The 21,741-nt window shown below is 44.4% G+C and overlaps 1 long non-coding RNA gene across 1 annotated transcript; it reads right to left on the bottom strand.

The window, feature by feature from the left end:
- Positions 1 to 286: 286 nt before the first annotated feature.
- On the bottom strand, positions 287 to 21,526 carry LOC140724345 (uncharacterized). Its single transcript, XR_012098101.1, has 5 exons — positions 21,427 to 21,526; positions 20,975 to 21,251; positions 19,963 to 20,022; positions 1,793 to 1,960; positions 287 to 395 (listed from the first exon to the last, which is right to left on the bottom strand). It is a non-coding gene; the product is annotated as an uncharacterized lncRNA (long non-coding RNA).
- Positions 21,527 to 21,741: the final 215 nt, after the last annotated feature.

The raw sequence follows: 21,741 nt of genomic DNA on the forward strand, positions 1-21,741 counted from the left end.
TCGCTGTCACATTCCTGTCTGTGTTTCACTCACGACCACCTGATTCAGGAGCCCCTGCTCCTTTCACTCAGCTGAAGCTTTGTATGATGAGCGGAGTGATTCGACCATTACTGGTGTCAGGTCCCTGTGCTGGAACTGTTGGGTTGATCAATTACTCAAGGCCGCTTTACCAGTGGGATAAATGACACTGCTGGATGAAAGTCTTCTATGCCCTGTTAACACCTGTGTCAGTTTTTTCATCTGAACTATTGCGTACAAACGCGACAAAAGTTTAATTCAAAGATCCCTGTGATCATACCTTTGGCCATTCTGATTCTGACTGACGATTGTCGATTGTCGTCGTCTTGTTTACACTTTGGTCGCTCTGCAGGACAGCGCCACCTGCTGGTGAGGCTCTAAATTTCACAACAAACAAACGGTGAGTCAGAGAGTACGACTACTTTGCAAATATGACAGTATTTCCATCCCCTGCAGCATTTGGCATGGGGACCAAACATTCCCTGTTAGTAACCACTTCCACACCATATCTGTCCACTGATACCTGGCGCATCTACTGACAGAGTCACAGAGCAATAAAATCCAAATTCAGAGCGTTCAGCCCAACGAGACAATGCCAACCACAGTGCCCACTGAGATGGTCACAATTTCCTGTGATGGGGCCATCTCCCTTCTGGCCTCTTCACTCCATCTACACACCCCAACTGCTTTTTGAATTATGCAACTGCACCTGCCTCATCCACTTCCTCTGGCTGTTTCCTCCACATGATCCCCAACATCTGCATGAATCCGCTGCTGATCAGATTGGCTTTGCAATCTCTTTGCCAGCCCCTGTCCATTTAGATCCCCTAGATGCTACGATAATCTTCTCTGTGAACAGCAACTACTAATGTTGTGCATTCTGCGAACTTACCTGTTAAGTAATCCTTGTGTAACCGCATCCAAATCATTGCTACAAAATAACGAATATCAAAGGTCCCAACTTGTAGCCGCACGGCCCATCGCTAATTACTCGCCTCCATTGCGAGGAGAAACCTTCAACCAGCACTTTTTGCTTGCTACCTTGAAGCTAATTTTGAATACATCCAATTTGCTCTCTCTGGACAGCATGGGACCTAATCATCGGGGCCAAGCTGCCATGTGACACTTTGTCAAAGGCTTTGCTGAAGTCCAATGTGCAACGTTCATAGGAAAATAACTTCGAATTTCCACCTCTGCTTAATTTCACGTTCACAGGTTCTGACAATGCAATTAGCAGAAAAGTACTTGATGAGGCCAAGGTATGTCAATGTAAATTATGGGTTGCCATGTGCTAGTTAGGACTGAATAAAATGCAGAGTTGGGATATTTTGCTTTATAAATGGTCTGTTCTCAGCAGAGGCCTGCGCGACGATATATTCGAGGGTAAGTATATCACTGCAGATTGCAATAGCCAATGGGATCAAGGGCATGTTGCTGCAGTTCATGGTAATTCCACATTTCGACAATCACTACAACACGACACACTTGGGGCTTCTTATAAAGGGATGAAATTGTCAACTCATTTTAAGATGATTATAACGTAACAAGGAAACATCAGAACTAACCAAAAGCTACTTCAGATGATGCAGGACCTTCAAATGAGCAAACACTCAGAGAATGTGAGTGACTTTAAAGAGCTGGGCTTCTGAAAGCACATTACCAGACCTGGAGTGATTGCAACTGGGTGTGACCGAGGCATTCCACCTATTTCGTACCTTTCTTTGTAAAGATATGTAATGGTTACGGGACCAGTGTTCGAGTGAATGAGACTCACCAAACTTTCTCCTGACTGAATCAATGAAAACTCTGAGTCAGAGGGTTCTCTTCAGTTGGTACTCTCAGTCCTCGGGCTGGTTCACTTGTCGCTGTTCCCTCGTTCTCATTCGTGGCTTCTTTCCAGCTGTGGGCTTTTCTTCCAATAAATCTCTCACCGCAGGTCTAACTTGAAACAGAGAGATAATGAAGCACATTAACAATACAAAGGAGAAAAAATATTTCTGCTCAATATTTTCAAAAGCGAATCTCACTGAAATTTGAACGCTGAAGACAAATAAAAGAATCTCATGGAACAAATCTGTAATTGTCCCTCACACGTCACAAATCCTCATACGGGATACGAAGGACTCATCATTCAGTCATGATAAGATATCAGAGCAGAATGAAGTGATTCAGACCATCGAGTCTCCTCCATCATTCAATCATGGTTGATTTTTTTTTCGCCCCAATGCCATATTCCTGCGTCCTCTTATAAAGTGCTGGAAACTCGGTACATCAGATTGGATCTGTGGAACAAGACACTGTGGAAGACCCAGTATCAGTACTGGGATTATCCAAGATGATGCGTGATATGCTGAACGCTTAATTGCGCAATTTGGCCCAGATCTCATCCTTGCTCATACTTATAATGGGGGAGGTACTACACACAGTGTTCTGAAAAGGTAGTAAAAGTGATTATCGGGGCATTAATAGTGATATTTCGAGAAACGAAAACGAAAAGCACTTGAATTTATAGTAAATGGACCTTCTATGTATTCGCTGCTCAACGTTCGTTCTGTATTGTTAAGCACTTGAGCGTCATTGCCTCACAGTACGCTCCCACGGACAAGGCGAAATTATTATTAATTTTTCTTGCGTTATTCATTATTATTTCCTGGATACCAGACAGGCTCCCAGTGAAACTGTTTTTTTTCAAAATCTACATTATTGACTTTTAAAATCTCCTCTATAACAGGAAGCACGATAATGTACCATATTCAATCTTGATTAATATGCATAGCATGTAACGGGGTTCGGTATCCAATTTTCCCTCTAATTACTATTTTTGCAGCTACATGGATCAGCCATTGCTCTGAGCCGGGAATTTTCACACAGCCTGAAAAAAGCACAACATCGTTGATGTATCCTCTTTTGTAAAATGCATCGATGAATATTTTAGGAGGAAGACAGACAAGAGAAAAAAAAACATTCTTTTGATTTTAATTACTAATTAAAGGATAGGATAAAATTCAGTACAACAAAGAAAAACCTTCAGGTTTCGTAAACGTTTATCCGACAGTGTTTAATTCCATCTGCGCTGCAATAAAGGCTCCGTTCGTGGGAGCATTTTGGTTACGCAGACGCGCAGTTTAGAGGGAACAGTGACGGGTCCCTCTCTCTCCAGATTATCCCCACCTTATAACAGTGTTTTGTCCACTGCCTTGCCAGCGACAGGCTGTTGTTACAAACATGCAAATCATCAACAATCAGGCCCAGATCTCATCCGTGTTCGTATTCGAGATGGGTGAGGGTTTGCCTAAATGCACTAAATGGACTCTTTGTTAGGTACAACTCTGTACCAGCTCATTAATACGAATCTGTTAATCGTCTGCCTGCAGCTCAAAGCACAAACACATGCAGATATGGTCAACGGGTTCAGTTGTTATTCAGGCCAAATATCTGAAGAGGAAATAAATGTGATGTAGGTGACGTTGACCGTGGAGTGATGGCTGGTGCCAGACCGGGTGGTCTGAGTGTTACGGAAACTGATCAGCAGCTTGGATTCTCAAGTATAAATCTCTCGGTTTACTGAGAATGGTCCGGAATCAAACCGAAGGAAAATCCAGTGAACAGCGGTTCTAAAGGCCGCGTTAATGAGAGAACTCAGTGAGATTGGCAGAGTGATTAAATCCGACAGGAAAGCGGCAAGAACTCAAATAACCACGCACTCCAACAGAGGCGTGCAAGAGAGCGTCACTGAGCGCCTAACATAGAATGTGGACGGGGTGCAGCCGCAGTAAACCCCGAGCATTCACTCAGTGTCACATCATTAGGTACAGGGGGTACTTAAAAATGTGCCCCTGAGTGTAGACTTCCATACTTTTATCAACTGTCAGTGAGATTTAGGAATTTTTATCCTAAATATCACTTCTAGATATATAAAGTATTTGTTAAAAAAACACAAACAGAATAAAACACACATATTCGTTGATCCACGCAACCCCAAGGACAATATTGAACTGATAGAAACAATAGCATTACTAGGGCGACCAGTGGGCGTAATAAAGCACCATAGCATTTCCCCTATGACCCTGTCCTTACCTGGTGCTGGACTCCTGATTCTGTTTCCAGCGAATCCGAACATCTGAATTTTATGTCCCTACCAGTAAGTGAACACACCCTGAGCAATTTTCAGTTGATAACACGCTCATAAACCTGAACTTCAGTCTATTCAGCATGTAACGCCACACCCTGTTCCACAATACTTGTGTTAAACCACATCAAAGCTTAATTTCCATAAACAAGTCACTCTTACAAGAGGTCTGAACCAGAATTGATACTGCAGTGCAAGCGGTGCAGTAATTTCCTCTCTCCAGAATACTCGATCTGCTCTGGAGAGCAATCATAACCCGCATCCTGGTCCGGTTGGGTTGGCGTCGTCACTTCAATTTATTGTACAAGTTAGGGTCAGTTTATTGTCAGATTATAAACTCCAGCGACAGCTCAGGGCAAAGATCGCTGTGGGTTTATTGCACAGAGACAGCAGAAGGAAGGGCGCTCTCAACTCTGATGGAATATTATGTATTTGGAATAATGATCTCTTTTGAACAGGAGGCATTCCTTTTCTCCAGATTTAACTGTGCCCCCTCTGCCTGGAGCAGACTTCAAGGTCACCCCGTTTATAACGAGCCATCTTTAGCAGTAGTCCGCAGTTGGACCATTGCAGTAATGGGCCGACTGGAGAGCAGCTGTCCCGAGATAACCATCTCCCAGAGATAACAACCGGTCAAAGTCGACAGCAAGATATGGACGCCCTTCTCCTTCAGCTTATTGCTCACTTACTGGAAACAAGTTACCACATCAGAGTAGCAATCATATGGAATTATCATCATATCCCGCTGGCGAATTTGCCTGGTAACCCGTTTACTTCACACATACATCCACCAGCCTCGCATTTATTTTAAAGGAACTTGTATCGTTCCTCGTCAGAGAACGATGGGTAAAAACATTAATTTCACTGCGTTTCTTCTCTGTCAGAGTGTGCTGCTGGTATGTTGAATTAGTAGCAATGCATTCGCCCCCTCAGTCCTGTTCCGTCATTCTCTATGATCACAGGGGACCGTGATCTCAGTGACACATCCCTGCGACCACCTGCAACACTTCACTCCCTTGCCTGTCAAGAATCTCTCCGCTGCGGAATTAAACTCACAGAAAATAATCCCTGCTTCTCGTTTCCTTTGAGGAAGAGAATTCCAAACACACACAATTTCCACCACATAGAGTGTGGAATTAGTAACAGGACATTCACCCGCTCAGTCCTGTTCCGCCATTCTCTATGATCACAGCTGGACTGAGATCTCAGTGACACATCCCTGCGACCGTCTGCAACACTTCACTCCATTGGCTGTACAGAATCTGTGTCCTGCGGAATTTAAAACATTGAAAAAACCAAACCCCGGTTCTCATTTCCTTTGAAAACAGTTCCACCTCATAAAAATAACCTCATCTATCTTCACCTGTTTCAGCTTTCCCTGGAACAGCAACTGATAGTATTGATACGGTAGAAAAACTAGAAATACTTGCCGTGACAAGTGGGCTTATTGAAACACCATAACGCAGCCCAGTACAGTCCTTGTTCTTACCTGGTGCTGGACTCCTGAGTCTGGTTTCAGTGAATCCGAGTATCTGAATTTTATGTCCCTACCAGTAAGTGAACACACCCTGAGCAATGTTCAGTTGATAACACGCTCATAAACCTGAGCTTCAGTCTATTCAGCATGTAACGCCACACCTTGTTCCACAACGCTTGTAGTGAAAAACGCAAAAACTCGTTTCTAACATGTGGTTCGAACCAAGAGTACGACTTCACTGCCCGATGCAATGATTACCTTTCTCTCGAAAATTTGATCTGCTCCAGGGAGGGAGCACAACCCGTATCCTGGTTCGGTTCTGTTGGTGTCGTGCCTTTGATTTATTGTTCGCCTTGGGACCAGTTTATTGCCGGGTTATAAACTCCAGGTACAGCTCAGGACAAAGATCGCTGTGGGTTTATTGCACAGAGAGAGCAGAAGGAAGGGCGATTGTAAAATATTATGCATTTTGTGTCATTTATATATTTTTTTTTTCCTTTTGAACACTGTGCATTCCCTAAGTTTGTCCCAGCTGCCTGGAGCTGACTTGAAGTTCAACCTGTTTAGAAAGAACCATTTTTAACAGAAGTCCGCAGTTGGTCCATTACAATAATGGGCCGATTGTGGAGCAACTGTGCCGAGATAACCATCTCCCAGAGATAACAACCGGTCAAAGTCAACAGCGAGATATGAACGCCCTTCCCCTTCAGTTTATTGTTCACTTACTGGAAACAGGTTACCATGCCAACGTAGAATCATATGAAATAAGCTTAATTCATTTATGTAACCACTGGCGGATAAAATCTCCTCACTTTCATCTAAATGACAGCGAATACAATCAACTCCCCGTCTTTATCGAGTTCCAGCGAACACAGAGTAGAGGTCAGCATTGAAGCGAACGGGTAACAGCAGCAGATGCTCCCGGACATGCACTCAGTGGCCACATTATTAGGTACAGTAGGTACATAGTAAAGCGCCCACTGAGTGTAGAATTTGCTATTTTGGTCTACGGTTAGTGAGAATTATCACATTATTTGTTAATATAAATACCACTGTCAGATCTACCTCGTCTTCGCTGAAAAAACACATACAGAATAATCGAGCGCGCAGATCCGTAAATCCGCGCGATTTCAATGGTAATACTGATATGGTAGAAATATTAGAAATACTGCCGTTAGAAGTAGGCTTATTAAAACACCATAACATTGCCGAAAACAGTCCATGTTCCTACCTGATGCAGGACTCCTGATTCTGTTTCCAGCGAATCCGAACATCTAAATTTTATTGGCCCTAACAGTAACTGAACACACCCTGAGCAATGTTCAGTTGATAACACGCTCATAAACCTGAACTCCAGTCTATTCAGCATGTAACGCCACACCCTGTTCCACAACGCTTGTGTTAAACCACACAAAGACTCACCTTGCTTGAATGAGTCTTTCTAACTTGTGGTCCGAACTAGAATTAATACTTCAGTGCGCGACATTTTACCACCTCCAGAGAGGAATCAGAACCCGTATCCTGGTTCCGTTCGGTTGGTGCCGTCGCTTTGAGTTATTGTTCACCTTGGGACCAGTTTATTGTCAGATTATAAACTCCAGCGACAGCTCAGGGCAAAGATCGCTGTGGGTTTATTGCACAGAGTGAGCAGAAGCAAGGGCGCTCTCAACTCTGATGAAATATTATGCATTTGGAATAATGATCTCTTTTGATCAGCGGACATTCTCTTTCTCCAGATTTAACTGTGCCCCCGTAGCCTGGGCTTGCAGTGATTTAAGTTGGCCATTTAAAAGCCATCTTTAACAGTTGCCCGCTGTTGTTACCTTTGGGTAATGGGCAATTGGGGAGCGGTTGTGCCGAGATTACCATCTCCCAGAGATAACAACCGGTCAAAGTCCACAGCAAGATTTTGATGCCCTTCTCCTTCAGTTTATTGTTCACTCACTGGAAACAAATTGCAGGATCACAGCGCCATCATATGAAATTTAGACCATTTCCTGCTGGTGAATTTACCTGATATCGCATTTACTTTACACATACAGCAACCGTTTTTCATCAGTGAGTGATGGAAACAATCGAAACATTAAATTCACGGGGTCTCTTATTTGTGTTGCTGGCATTTTGAATTAGTAGCAGGATGTTCGGCTATATTTATTTGAAGAAAGAACAAGCAGGATAGAGAGAGGTGAATACGTTGATGTTGGGTACTTGGATTTTCGAAAGGCCTGTGACAAGGTGCCCCACTTGAGGCTGCTAAGCAAGCTAGGAGCCCATGGTATTACAGGAAAATATTCCAGCATTGATAAATCAGTGCCTGATTGGAAGGAGGTCATATGGTCTTATGGAAATGCAGCTTCCCTGGAGCTGGAGGAAAGAGGACACACCAACAGGTGGAACTGGCTGCGGGAAGACATGGTTTGTCAGGGCTGAAAACGAGCTGTATGTACCATAACCTTCAGACTGAATCAGAAAACCATTCTGAGGGTATTTGAAATGTTAGAAGCAGCGGAGATGTGATCGTATGAGTAGAGGACAGAGTCTGTGTCTCCATCAGACCCGCAGTGGGATGGTTCAAGTTACAATGTGCAATGATGAAAGCACAGTGTTTGGGGCCTGATTTAATCACCGATTCTGACACAGTCAGAGGGTTAGTTTTGCTGTAAGGAAGCAACATTAATGGACGAAGACACAGGGACTTCATCGGTTGCCAGTTGTTTAGCTGACGTGTCCAATCTTTATGTTCCCTTGACAGAAACAGATATTCGCAGTGGGGACAAGAGATACAGTCTGGTTTATTTCATGTCGAAGAGGAGTGTCGAGTTTTGAAATCAGTGCCCTGTGGTGCCACCATCCTTAATTTAGCGTGTCCGGAGTGGAGGGTCACACAGCACGGGAACAGCCTTTGGCCGGCCATACCTGTTTTGACAATCCACTCACTGTCTACACTGGCCCCATTTATCAGCACTTGGCTCATTGCCGACTGTCTCTCGGCAGTTTCAATGCTCATCAGGATTATTCCCTGGATCATGTCTTGAATAATGCATCAATATGAGGTACTAGCCAGGTCTCTCGGAGTCTGCTGGTGGCTAGGCAGGTCACAAGACTATTGGTCAAGGCCCCAGCAATTTCTTCGCTTGCCTTTCTCTGTGACGTGTGGTATATCCCATCAGGGCCTGGAGACTTATACGCCTTGATGCACTCTAAGAGACCCAACACTGTCTCCTCCCTTACTTCAAAATGCCTGTGTATACTTGTACTCTCCGCACTGATCTCCCTATCCTCCTTGTCTTTCTCCTTGGTAAATGCTGATGTAAGTTACTCATTAAGGACCTCACACACATTCTCGAGGGCTCTGTTTGATTCGACCTTCCTGAGCTTTACATACTTCTCCTTTTCCTGCTTGACTAAATTCATCACTTCTCACGATATTTAAGGTTCTCTGACGCTGCCAATCGTCATTTCGTCACACTGGAATGTCCCCGTCCTGTACTCCGTGCAGATGGACTGTAAACACCCTCCACATGTCAGATGTGGACCTGCCAGAAACAGTTGTCTCCCATGAACTTTCCATAGTTCTTGCTTAGTGAATTAGTAATTTACCCTGATAGAATTCTCTACTCTCCCGCAAAGTCTACACTTTCCTTCTCTATAGCTCTCTTAAACTTAAGGAGTTCTGCCCTAACCGTTAACCTACCAAATGGTCGGGTATCTAGCTAGCATAAATACCCAACATCAGTTTCAGGACATCTCCTGAATTTGTTGGACTATCTACATACTGAAAGATGAAATCCTAGATAGAAAAAATAGTTTAAGCTAATGAATCGTGCAGCTTTTAATAATCAAAAGAAGGCAATTAAAAAAGGAATAAGCAAAGAAAAGGTGAAATATAAAGGCACGCTAGCTAATAATATAAAATAAGATACCAAAATAATCATAATGAAGCACAGTAATGTATCATATTCAATCGCGATTAATATGCATTGAATCTCACATGGCCCAGTCTCCAATATTCCCACTAAATTACTATTTTTGCCGCCGCGTGGATCAGCCATTGCTCTGAGCCGGAGATTTTCACACGGCCTGAAGAAAGCGCTGCATCTCTCATATGTTCCTTTTTGTAATGCGCATCTATGAATATTTAGAATGGACTGACAAAAATTATATATTTTTTGTCTTTATCTAGTAATGGAAGGATATGATAAATTATAGTGCAACAAAGAAAATCTCTCAGATGTCGTGAACTTTTTTCCAGCTGCATTATAATCCATCTGCGCTGCAGCAAAGGCTCCGTGACGCGAGCATTTTAATCACAGCGCAGCCGCACACCGGCGCAGCTCAAAAGGAAGAGTGACAGTCTCTCTCTCCAGGTTACCCGAAACTGCCTTGTCAGCGACAACCTGTTGTTGGAAACAGGAAAGTCGCACAAATCAGCACCAAATCTCACCCATATTCAAATTCGAGATAGGTGAGGGCCCGTCTAAATGCTAAATGCACTAAATGGCCGTGTTACTAGTTACAACTGTACATCCGATCATTAATGGGATTCTGTTAATCGCGTGGCAGCAACTCAAAAGATAAAACATGCAGATATGGTCAAGGGGTTCAGTTGTTGAGGTGAAACATCCGAATCTGGAATAAATGTGGTCTAAGTGACCTTGACCGTGGAATGATATCTGGTGCCAGACAGGGTAGCATGAGCATTACGGAAACTGATCATCTCTTTGGATTTTCACGCACCATTCGCTCGGTTTACAGCGAATGGTGCGAAAACAAAATGAAAGGAAATCCAGTGAGCAGCAGTTCTGAGGGTGAAAACGCCTCGTTAATGGGAGAGATCAAGGAGATTGACCAGACTGATTAAATCCGACAGGAAGGTGACAGTAACTTAAATAGCCATGCGCTCCAAAAGCCAGGGTGCAGAAGAGCGTCACTGAACGCCGAACATCGGATTTGGACGGGGTACAGCCGCGGTAAACCCCGAACGTACACTCAGTGGCCACATTATTAGGTACGGGAAGTAGATGAGAATTGCCCACTAAGTGTAGACGTCCATAATTTTAACAACTGCCAGAGAGATTTACTAATGGATTTTTTATATTTTAAATATCACTGCCAGATATACACCGACTTTGCTCACAAAATTACACAGAATAAAAAAAAACACGCATCCGTAAATCCAGGCAATCTTCCGGACAATATTGAACTGGTGGAAACTCTAGAAATACTATCGTGACAAGTGGGGTAATAAAACACCATAACAGCACGATTTTAGAATGTTAAAATACCCCATGACTATCGTAACGTTGTCCCTTTAACATATATTTTCTATCTCCCGTTGTAATTTTCAGACCATGTCATTACTACTGTGTGGGGGTCTGTATATAATCCCCATTAGGGTCTTTGTACCCTTGCAGTTTCCTAGCTCTACCCACAAGGATTCAAAACCTTCCTACCCTATGTCACCTCTTTCTAATAATTTGATTTCATTTTCACCAAGAGTCACGCCACCCTTTCTGACTATCTGCCTGTCCTTTCGATACAGTGTGTATCATTGGATGTTAAACTCCCAGCTAAAATATTCTTTCAGCCACGATTCAGTGACGCCCACAATCTCATGCATGCCAATCTGTCAATATGCTGCATCCCTTTGTCTTCACCATCTACACCTCGGACTTCAACTACTGCACAGAGTCTTGCCATCTTCAAAAGTTTTCTGATGACTCTGCCATAGTCGGATGCATCAGCAAGGGAGATGAGGCTGAGTATAGAGCTACGGTGGGAAACTTCGTCACATGATGTGAATAGAAACATCTGCAGCTTAATGTGAAAAAGACGAAGGAGCTGGTGGTGGACCTGAGGAGGGCTAAGGCACCAGTGACCCCTGTTTCCACCCAAGGGGTCAGTGTGGACATGGTGGAGGATTACAAATGCCTGGGGATACGAATTGACAATAAACTGGACTGATCAAAGAACACTGAGGCTGTCTACAAGAAGGGTCAGAGCCGTCTCTACTTTCTGAGGAGACTGAGGTCCTTTAACATCTGCCAGACGATGCTGAGGATGTTCTACGAGTCTGCGGTGGCCAGTGCTATCATGTTTGTTGTTGTGTGCTGGGGCAGCAGGCTGAGGGTAGCAGACACCAACAGAATCAACAAACTCATTCGTAAGGCCAGTGATGTTGTGAGGGCCAAACTGGACTCTCTGATGGTGTGTCTGAAAACAGGATGCTGTCCAAGTTGCATGCCATCTTGGACAATGTCTCCCATCCCATCCATAATGTACTGGTTAGGCACAGGAGTACATTCAATCGAGATTCAACACTGAACGTCATAGGAAGTCATTCCTGCCTGTGGCCATCAAACTTTACAACTCCTCCCTCGGAGTGTCAGACACCCTGAGCCACTAGGTTGGTCCTGGAATTATTTCCACTTGGCATAATTACTATCATTATTTAATTATTTATGGTTATATATTGCCATATTTCTACACTGTTCTTGGTTGGTGCGACTGTAACAAAACCCAATTTCCCTCGAGATCAATAAAGTATGTCAGTCTGTCTGTCACGTCATGATACATGTTGGTACCAAAGATATAGGCAGGAAGAGGGATGAGGTCCTGAAGTGTGAGTTTCGGGAACTAGGCAGAAGGCTGAAGAACAGGACCTCAAGGGTGGCGTTCTCAGGATTGCTGCCAATGCTACGTGATGGTGATGGTAAGAATTGGATGAGTTGAATGCGTGGCTGAGGATTTGGTGCAGGGGGCAGGGTTTTAGATTTTTGGATCACTGGGATCTCTTCTGGGGAAAGCGGGACCTGTACAGATTGGATGGGTTGCACCGGAACTCAAGGGGGTGCAATATCCTTGCAGGTAGGTTTGCAAGCATGGTTCGGGAGGGTTTAAACTAAATTGCAAGGGGTGATGGAGCCCGGAGCGAAAGAGCAGTGAAGAAGTGCTTGGAGTAAAGCCAGATCTAACATATAGAGAGGCTTTCAGGAAAGAGAATCAGAATAAAGGGTGTAAAGGTAGTAAAGTAGAAGGGCTAAACTGTTTGTACTTTAATGCAAGAAGCATCAGGAACAAACGTGATTAACTGAGAGCTGGGAGACATACATGGAATTATGATGTAGTGTCCATTACAGAGATTTGGTTGGCACCAGGACAGGAATGGATTCTCAATATTCCTGGATTTCAGTGCTTTAAAAGGGATAGACAGGGGTGGGGGAGGGGAGGAGGGGGTAGCATTACTGGTCAGGGATAAGATTACAGCTACAGAGAGGGTGGGTAATCTAGCAGGATCCTCTTTTGAGTCAGTACGGATGGATGTCAGGAACAGGAAGGAAGCAGTTACTCTATTGCGGTTATTCCTTAGGCCTCCTGGTAGCAGCAGAGATACCGAGCAGCAGATTGGGAGGCAGATTTTGGAAAGGTTCAAAAATAATAGGGTTGTTATCATGGGTGACTTTAACTCCCCTAATATTGATTGGCACCTGATTAGTTCCAAGGGTTTAGATGGGTCAGAGTTTGTTAAGTGTGTCCAGGACGGATTCATGTCGCAGTATGTTGACAGTCCGACTAGGGAGAATGCCATACTAGATCTAGCATTAGGTATCGAACCGGGTCAGGTCACAGATCTCTCAGCGGCTGAGCATCTGGGGGACAGTGATCACCGCTCCCTGCCTTTAGCATTATGATGGAAAAGGATAGAATCAGAGAGGACAGGAAAAAAATTAATTGGGGATGGGCAAATTATGAGTCTATCAGGCTAGAACTGTGGGTGTGAATTGGGATTATGTTTTTGCAGGGAAATGCACTATGGAGATGCGGTCGATGTTGAAGGATCTCTTGAGGGATGTTAGGGATAACGTTGTCCCGGTGAGGAAGATAATGAATTATAGGGTGTGTTATGAAGGGTGAACAACTCTGATGGGCAGAAGGGTACAGAGTTGCCCATGTTCCACCCCCCCCCCCCAGGAGAATCACAAATTGTTACTGTTACCACGCTGCTAATGAGAAGAAAGAGAGAAAAAGGGAAAACATACTGGGACTGGAACATTTGCTTCAGATAAGGGAGAGATAACACCGGGAGACAGAGACTTGTTGTTCCACCATATTATGACTCCTGAAAGACTTATGGCTCCGGAGAGGACTATTTACTTGGTACTATTCTGTTCATTAAAATTCCTCAGTGGACAGCTGGAGTGGGCTGGTTTGATGGGCTAAGCTATTCAAAACTGATTGACACCTGAGACCTCGTGAGTAGGGATAAAAGAGAGGTCTGTGGAGACACCCCTCAGACACACCAGGAGACACACTAGTGTGCACTGCTTGAGTGTAGGAACCCACGAGAAGGTGTGGGGCATCGGGGACCGAACAAAGGATCGGTCAGTTTAACAGTGTTTATAACAGGGCCGGTGGGGGCTTTTGTATGTGTCCGCCCTTGCCTGAGTGACGAATCCACCACAGAAGAACGGTCTAGCTGAAGGACAGAGGGGTCATACCTGAAAGGCCACAACAACACATCGACGGATCAAGATCGTAAAGGAAGGTTTGACTCACTGTAGCTGTCACTGTTCGATCTCTCTCCCTCTCTCTCTCTCTCTCTCTCTCTCTCTCTCTCTCTCTCTCTCTCTCTCTCTCTCTCTCTCTCTCCCCAACAATTACAACCAAACCACCAACAACTAACTCAGAACGTATGAACTGAACTGAAGTTTATATTCACATATGACAGTTCATTATCCCCTGGACATCGAAAGAGCTTGTTTATTATTGATTATTATTATACCCACACTTTTAGGCTTAGTATTGCTAGCGTGTATTATCTACATATTTGAATTGTTGATATTTATTTGTATATTTTAATAATAAACACTGTTTGAAAATAGTACCACCAGACTCCAACGGATTCTTCTATCTTTGCTGGTAAGACACCCAGTTACGGGGTACGTAACAAATTGGGGGCTCGCCCGGGATTTGTATACAAAATGGGTGGGGCAACTGAATCGGGCTACAAGTCCATCATTTGATCTGGTTGCGTGGGTAACCAGACGGGAATTCTGCACTGATAGATATAGACAAATTTATAGAAAGCCCGACTTTGAAGGCGCTTGAGGAGGCCACAAATGCAGACTTGGTGACTATTGCAAAACGATTAAATCTCCCAGAGGTGAAGTCGTCAATGAAAAAGTGGGAGATACAGAGGGCCATAGCCCAGCACTATATATCGGTGGAGGTGTTTTCGGCTGGGGTATTGGATCTGTTCCCTGAGAAGTAACCAGACAAATTAAGGTTGGACGCGGAACAGAAGAAAAGGGAGTATGAGCTCCAGCGAAAGGGAGTTGGAGGAAAGGAAAAGGGAGAGAGATAGGCAGCATGCGCTGGACATGGAGAGATTAAAGCAACAGGGAAAAGAGCGAGGGGAAGGCTCAATTGAGAAGTTTAATGTTAGTAGAGTTTAGGTTAGTACCTCTGTTCGATGAGACAGACGTTGATAGTTACTTCTTGCATTTTGAAAAGGTGGCAGTGAATCAGAAGTGGCCCAGAGATCAGTGGGTGGCGTTATTACAAAGTGTATTAAAAGGGAAAGCTCAACAGGCATATGCGGCGTTGTCCGGGGGGGAGTCTGAGGATTATGAGGAAGTAAAACAGGCTATCCTTCGGGCCTAAGAGTTGGTACCTGAAGCGTATACACAAAAGTTCAGAGATTTAAATAAACTGTGGAATCAGACGTATGCAGAGTTTGCCTATGAAAAGGGTGTGCTCTTGGATCGCTGGTGTGCTGCAGAAAGGGTGGAGGAGGAGTTCCATCGTTTCAGAGAGTTAATTCTGATTGAGAAATTTAAAGCTTATGTTTCGGTTAATATCCGGATATATCTGAACGAGACGAATAAGTCTATATCGGAATTTGCCAGGTTCGCAGATGAATATGCCCTAACCCACAAGACAAAGTTTACCCCAAATAAGAGTTACCAGAAAGGCAGTAGGGACCGTAGAGAAAGTCCACCGGCTAATGTAGAGAATAAGCCGGGAGCTAGTGGTAAAGGTAAGGAGGAGGACAAGCAGGCTGGCAGGAAGGTTCCTGGCTTGACCTGTTATAATTGTGGAAAGGTTGATCATATTGCATCTAAGTGCTTTGCTCCGAAGAAGGAGACAGGAAAAGGGAAAACAGCAATCACGAGAGGTTGCATTAGCTGATCGATGAGGGAGGCAAGTGAAGACAGAGTACAAGAGGGCCGTGAGAAATTTATTTCGGAAGGGACAGTGTCTGTGAAAGAAGGAGAAACCCCAGTTCCTGTGAGAATCTGGAGGGATACTGGGGCTGACCAGTCAGTGATCCTAAGTAAGGTGCTAGATTTCGGTCCCGAAACTGGAGAGGTGGTATTAAGAGGTATAGGAAAAGGGACAGAAGCTGTACCTTTGCACAAGATCATTTTAAAATGTGACCTGTTATCTGGCCCGGTCGAAGTAGGGGTGCGGTCAGAATTACCAAGAGACGGCGTGGACGTCCTTCTTGGTAACGACTTAGCAGGTGGTGACGTGTGTTCAGCAGTGAAGCTGACAAGTAAGCCTGTGAGTGCTGAGGACCCGCCCATAGACTCTAAGATCTATCCCGCATGCGCGATCACTCGCAGCATGTCGAGAAAAGCGGCTGAGAAAGAGGACAGTTTAAATGAGTCCAGTGTTGATTTGGCTGAGACGTTTTTACCGACCCTGTACCAAGAGGGGTTAGGGGATGGTAAAGCGGAGAATAGGGAGGTGAAAGAGAATAAAGGAGAGGAGGAAGACCTACCCTTAGCAAGGAAGGAAATTATAAAGGCACAGAGTGAAGATGAGAAACAAATAAGGTAGTTAGAAGATCCAGGGTTGGACACGGATGATCTGTCTGGTTTGACAGAGCTGTTTTCAGCTGAAGAATTTCAATGTGTTCCCGATGATATAAAGGCAGTCCTAGATGAAAAGGATGCTGCTACCTTGAAGGAGTCTGCTGGGTTAGCAGATGAAGTTGTTTTAACCTGCAGGGTTGAGTTTACTCGGGATAGGAGTTGCCCAGAGAGTAACTGGGAGGATCAGGGGAACTTAGAATTTGAAAAAGGGACTGGTTTTGGAAGCCTAGAAGAGGCAGATGTCCCGTTTGCTTGTGTTCAGGATGTGGATGCACAGGGTACTGAACCTAGTATTGAAACTCAGGAAAAGGATGAGCTATCTGATTTAGTTGAAAAGGAATGCAGTACTTTTGGGTCAGATGGACTTGGTTCAGTGAAGAAAGGGTTAACCTAGGTACCAGTGGAAAGTGAAAATTCTCAGTTGTTTGTGTTAGAAGGTGTGTTAAAGGTTAGTGAGGAGATGAAAGCTGGTGATGTGAATATTATTGAAGGGAAAAGTATTGTTCCTGGACTATTGAATAAAGAAAATTTAAAGTCTGGATTGGTTTTAGAAGCAGTAACCAGGCTGAAGAAACAATGGTTTGTTAACAAGATGCCTGTGAATCAATTACAGTTTGTTTTGGAATTTAAAGGTAAACAATTCGCTGATGTTATTCAAAGATGTGATTTGGAGCGACAGAACCGAAAGTGTTGTTTTGACAAAGAGGGATCACTTGCAGATGTTAAACTGAAAACTAATAGAATGAAGGGTCCTGAAGATAAAATTAATGACTTGCTGAAAAATAAAGAATTGTGTGGAAGTTCAGAAAATGGGCTAAGTTTGGAAAACATTGGTGATAAGATAACTCCTATGAACGGAGTATGTGAAAGCCTATTCCACACTGGTGAGCAAGCTAACCACGTGAGAGTTAAGTGGAAAAGGGGCAAAGGTTAACAAAATGCCACTTTGAATAACAGGATCTGGTTTTGAGGGAATTTGACAAAGCATGTGAAAGATAAAAACACCATGGAAGATTGACTGTTAAGGTTAAAAGTAAAATAGAGATTGGTATTTGCACAAACTTCTGTAATGTACCACAATCTAATTACACATGTATTGGTTCACATTTTGTAATATACACTTAAGCTAAGATCACAACCCTTTAGTTTTTTTTTACAGAGATAAAGAATAGGCGGTTATTAAATTGGAGTCTGATGCTACAAGTGTTTGATATTCAGATACAACATATTAAAGGAAGTGACAATGTAATCGCTGATTGTTTATCTAGATGCTAAGTTGAAGGAATATCTGTATTGCTTTGCAGTTAAAACATTTCTGTATTTTGTTAGTTTCCGTAATTCTGTAAGACGCTGTATTATTTAATTTTCCCCTTTGGTGAAAATTCCTAGAAGGATGGGGGTGCTATGAAGGATGAACAACTCTGATGGGCAGAAGGGTACAGAGTTGCCCATGTTCCCCCCCCCCCCCCTCCCGGGAGAATCACTAACTGTTACTGTTACCACGGTGCTAATGAGAGAGAAAGAGAGACAAAGGGAAAACATACTGGGACTAGAACATTTGCTTCAGATAAGGGAGAGATAACACCGGGAGACAGAGACTTGTTGTTCCACCATATTATGACTCCTGTAAGACTTACGGCTCCGGAGAGGGCTGTTTACTTGGTACCATTCTGTTCATTAAAATTCCTCAGTGGAGGCCGGAGTGGGCTGGTTTGATGGACTAAGCCATTCAAAACTGATTGACACCTGAGACCCCCTGAGTAGGGATAAAAGTGAGGTCTGGGGAGACACCCCTCAGACACACCAGGAGACACACTAGTGAGCACTGCTTGAGTGTTGGAACCCACGAGAAGGTGTGGGGCATCGGAGACCGAACAAAGGATCTGTCAGTTTAACAGTGTTTATAACAGGGCCGGTGGGGGCTTGTGTATGTGTCCGCCCTTGCCTGAGTGACGAATCCACCACAGAAGAACGGTCTAGCTGAAGGACAGAGGGGTCATACCTGAAAGGCCATAACAACACATCGACGGATCAAGATCGTAAAGGAAGGTTTGACTCACTGTAGCTGTCACTGTTCGCTCTCTCTCTCTCTCTCTCTCTCTCTCTCTCTCTCTTCTCTCTCTCTCTCTCTCTCTCTCTCTCTCTCTCTCTCTCTCTCTCTCTCTCTCTCTCTCTCTCTCTCTCTCTCTCTCTCTCTCTCTCTCTATCTCTGTCTCTCCACAACAATTACAACAAAACCACCAACAACTACCTCAGCGTGTATGAACTGAACTGAACTTGAGATTCACATATGACAATTCATTATCCCCTGGATATCGATAGAGCTTGTTTATTATTGATTATCATTATACCCACAATTTTAGGTTTAGAATTGCTAACGTGTATTATCTATATATTTGCATTGTTGATGTTGATTTGTATATTTTACTAATAAACACTGTTTGAAAATAGTACCACCAGACTCCAACGGATTCTTCTATCTTTGCTGGTCAGACACCCAGTTATGGGGTACGTAACAGGTGAAGGAACCAATAAGAGAGAACTTGATGATGGTAAGGGAGGGAGGGAGGGAGAGGGACAGGGAGAGAGAGAGAGAGAGAGAATTTGCCGACGTCCCTATCAGGATGCTGTAGGATACTTTACTTCTCATCAAATATCCCGCTGGTTTCACCAAACTACTACGGATACAATCAAGTACATTGTTATTTTTTAAAAAAAACTGCAATGTATACACCACCCTGTAAACTCAGGTCATATCGAATTCTTCTCAGTCACTGAAAAAAAGCCAAGATCACAGACATTTCCTCACAGGACAACTCACACGGTGCGGATATCTCTCTGTTAAACCTTCTTTTGATCTCCCACCTACCCACACACTTCTGACAGAAGGGTATCAACACTACAGGCGGTGATCCACAACAAGTCTCAGCAACCGATTCTATAATGGAACCATCACATCTTTACACACCTCCCCGCTCCCACCCCGCCCCCCATAAACTGCAGTGTGAGCAGTTCTCATAATTTCGCTCTCTCTCAGTAGCTACCTACCGAAATGTCGTAAAGGGTAGACAGATAGTGTCGATCCCGCCTGCGATGGAATGAACAAAGCAAATCCTCAGTTCCCTCGGTCGGGGATCGGTAAAGCCCCGAGTGTGGACGGACAAGCGGTAGCCCGGGGACAGTTCCGAGATGCGGGAAGCTCGCACCTCCGGAGCCTTTGCTGATGATTCGGAGCTGGGCTGAAAGAGCGGCGTTTCCGATAACACCTCCAACTACACCGGTTTCCCGCGGGACATGCACAGGAAGTCGATGCATTCAATTAGCTGAAGGGAATTATTAATCCTTTCAAAAGCGATTCGCTGCAGTTCAATTGTTGAACAACTGAATAAGTTCTCAGTCTCATTTAAGTGGCTAACTGCCTTTGTGATGTTTATATTTCAGTAAAAAAAGCTTCTTACCTTGTACCGCGGCTCCAGATTCTGTTACCACCCTGTCCCAGTGAGGCTGTGTTACGGGTTCTGTAAGTAATGAACACACCCTGGTTAATGTTCAGTCAGCTCCTGGTGATAATCATTAACTAAACCCACAGCGTTATCAGCGGTTCTCTCCGTGTCCTATTCCTTAGCACAGGGTACGTTCTGTCTCCAAACAAACATCACCATGGAGGTGAAATGTGATCTCAGTGATTTTAGGAGTGGAATGTTTGTCGGTGCCAGACGGTGCAGTTTTCTAGGCAATTGACAATAGGTGCAGGAGTAGGCCGTTCCGCCCCTCGAGCCGGCACCGCCATTCAATGTGATCATGGCTGATCATTCACAATCATTACCCCGTTCCTGCTTTCTCCCCATATTCCTTGACTCCGCTATTTTTAAGAGCTATATCTAACTCTTTCTTGAAAGCATCCAGAGACTTGGCCTCCACTGCCTTCTGAGGCAGAGCGTTCCATAGATCCACTACTCTCTGGGTGAAAAAGTTTTTCTTCAACTCTGTTCTAAATGGCCTCCCGCTTATTCTTAAACTTTGGCCTTTGGTTCTGGGCTCCAGACGAAGCCTGGTTTCAGGTCCTCACACAACAGGAACTATTTTGTCCACGTCCCTATCAAACTCCGTGTATACTTTATGTCTCATCGAAGTTCCCACTCGTTTTACCAAATTTCCGCGGATACAGTCAAGTACATTGTTAATTTAAAAAAATGTAATGTCTCCCCTGTTTTAAGTCACACCACAAGTCAAGATCACAACAGAATCCTCATAGAAAAACTCACGGGGGTAGATATCTGTCTGGTAAACCTTCTTTTGATTTCCCACCTGCCCACTCGCATCTGACAGAAGGGAAACAGCACTGCAGACGGTGATCCATAACAGGTCTCGCCAACCGACTGTATAATGGAACCATCAACTCCTTACACCGCCTTCCCCCACGACCACCCCCCGCCCCGGCTGTAATCTCCAGTATGGGTGGTTCCATACATTTGATCACGAACCGCAATGACGTCTAGGATGGAGAGATAGTGTCGATCCCGCCAGTGAAGGAATAAGCAAAGCCAATCCTCAGTTCCCTCGGTCGGGGATCGGTAAAGCCCCGAGTGTGGACGGATCGGCTTCCTGTTACTGCAAGCGGTAGCCCGGGGACAGTTACGAGATGCGGGAGGCTCGCACCTCCCGAGCCTTTGCTGGTGATTCAGAGCTGGGTTGAAAGAGCGGCGTTTCCGATAACACCATCGACGGCCTCGGTTTCCCGCGGGACCTGCACAGGAAGTCGATGCGTTCAATTAGCTGAAGGGAATTATTAATTCTTTCAAAAGCGATTCGCTACAGTTCGAATGTCGATCAACACAATACGTTATCAATCCCATCCAAGTGCTCATAACAGGGCTAATTATCTTTATGATGTTTATATTTCAGTATATAGAGCTTCTTACCGTGTACAACGGCTCCAGGTTCTGTTACCACCCTGTCCCGGTAAGGCTGTGTTACGGGTTCTGTAAGTAATGAACACACCCTGGTTAATGTTCAGTCAGCTCCTGGTGATAATCATTAACTAAACCCACAGCGTTACCTGCGGTTCTCTCCGCATCCTGTTCCTTAGCACAAGGTACGTTCTGTCTCCAGACAAACATCACCATGGAGATGAAATGTGATCTCAGTGATTTTGAGAGTGGAATGTTTGTCGGTGCCAGACGGTGCAGTTTTATTGACCATAGGCAATAGGTGCAGGGATAGGCCGTTCGGCCCTT

Source organism: Hemitrygon akajei, unplaced genomic scaffold, assembly GCF_048418815.1.
Source record: "Hemitrygon akajei unplaced genomic scaffold, sHemAka1.3 Scf000194, whole genome shotgun sequence".
NCBI classification, from domain to species: Eukaryota; Metazoa; Chordata; class Chondrichthyes; order Myliobatiformes; family Dasyatidae; genus Hemitrygon; species Hemitrygon akajei.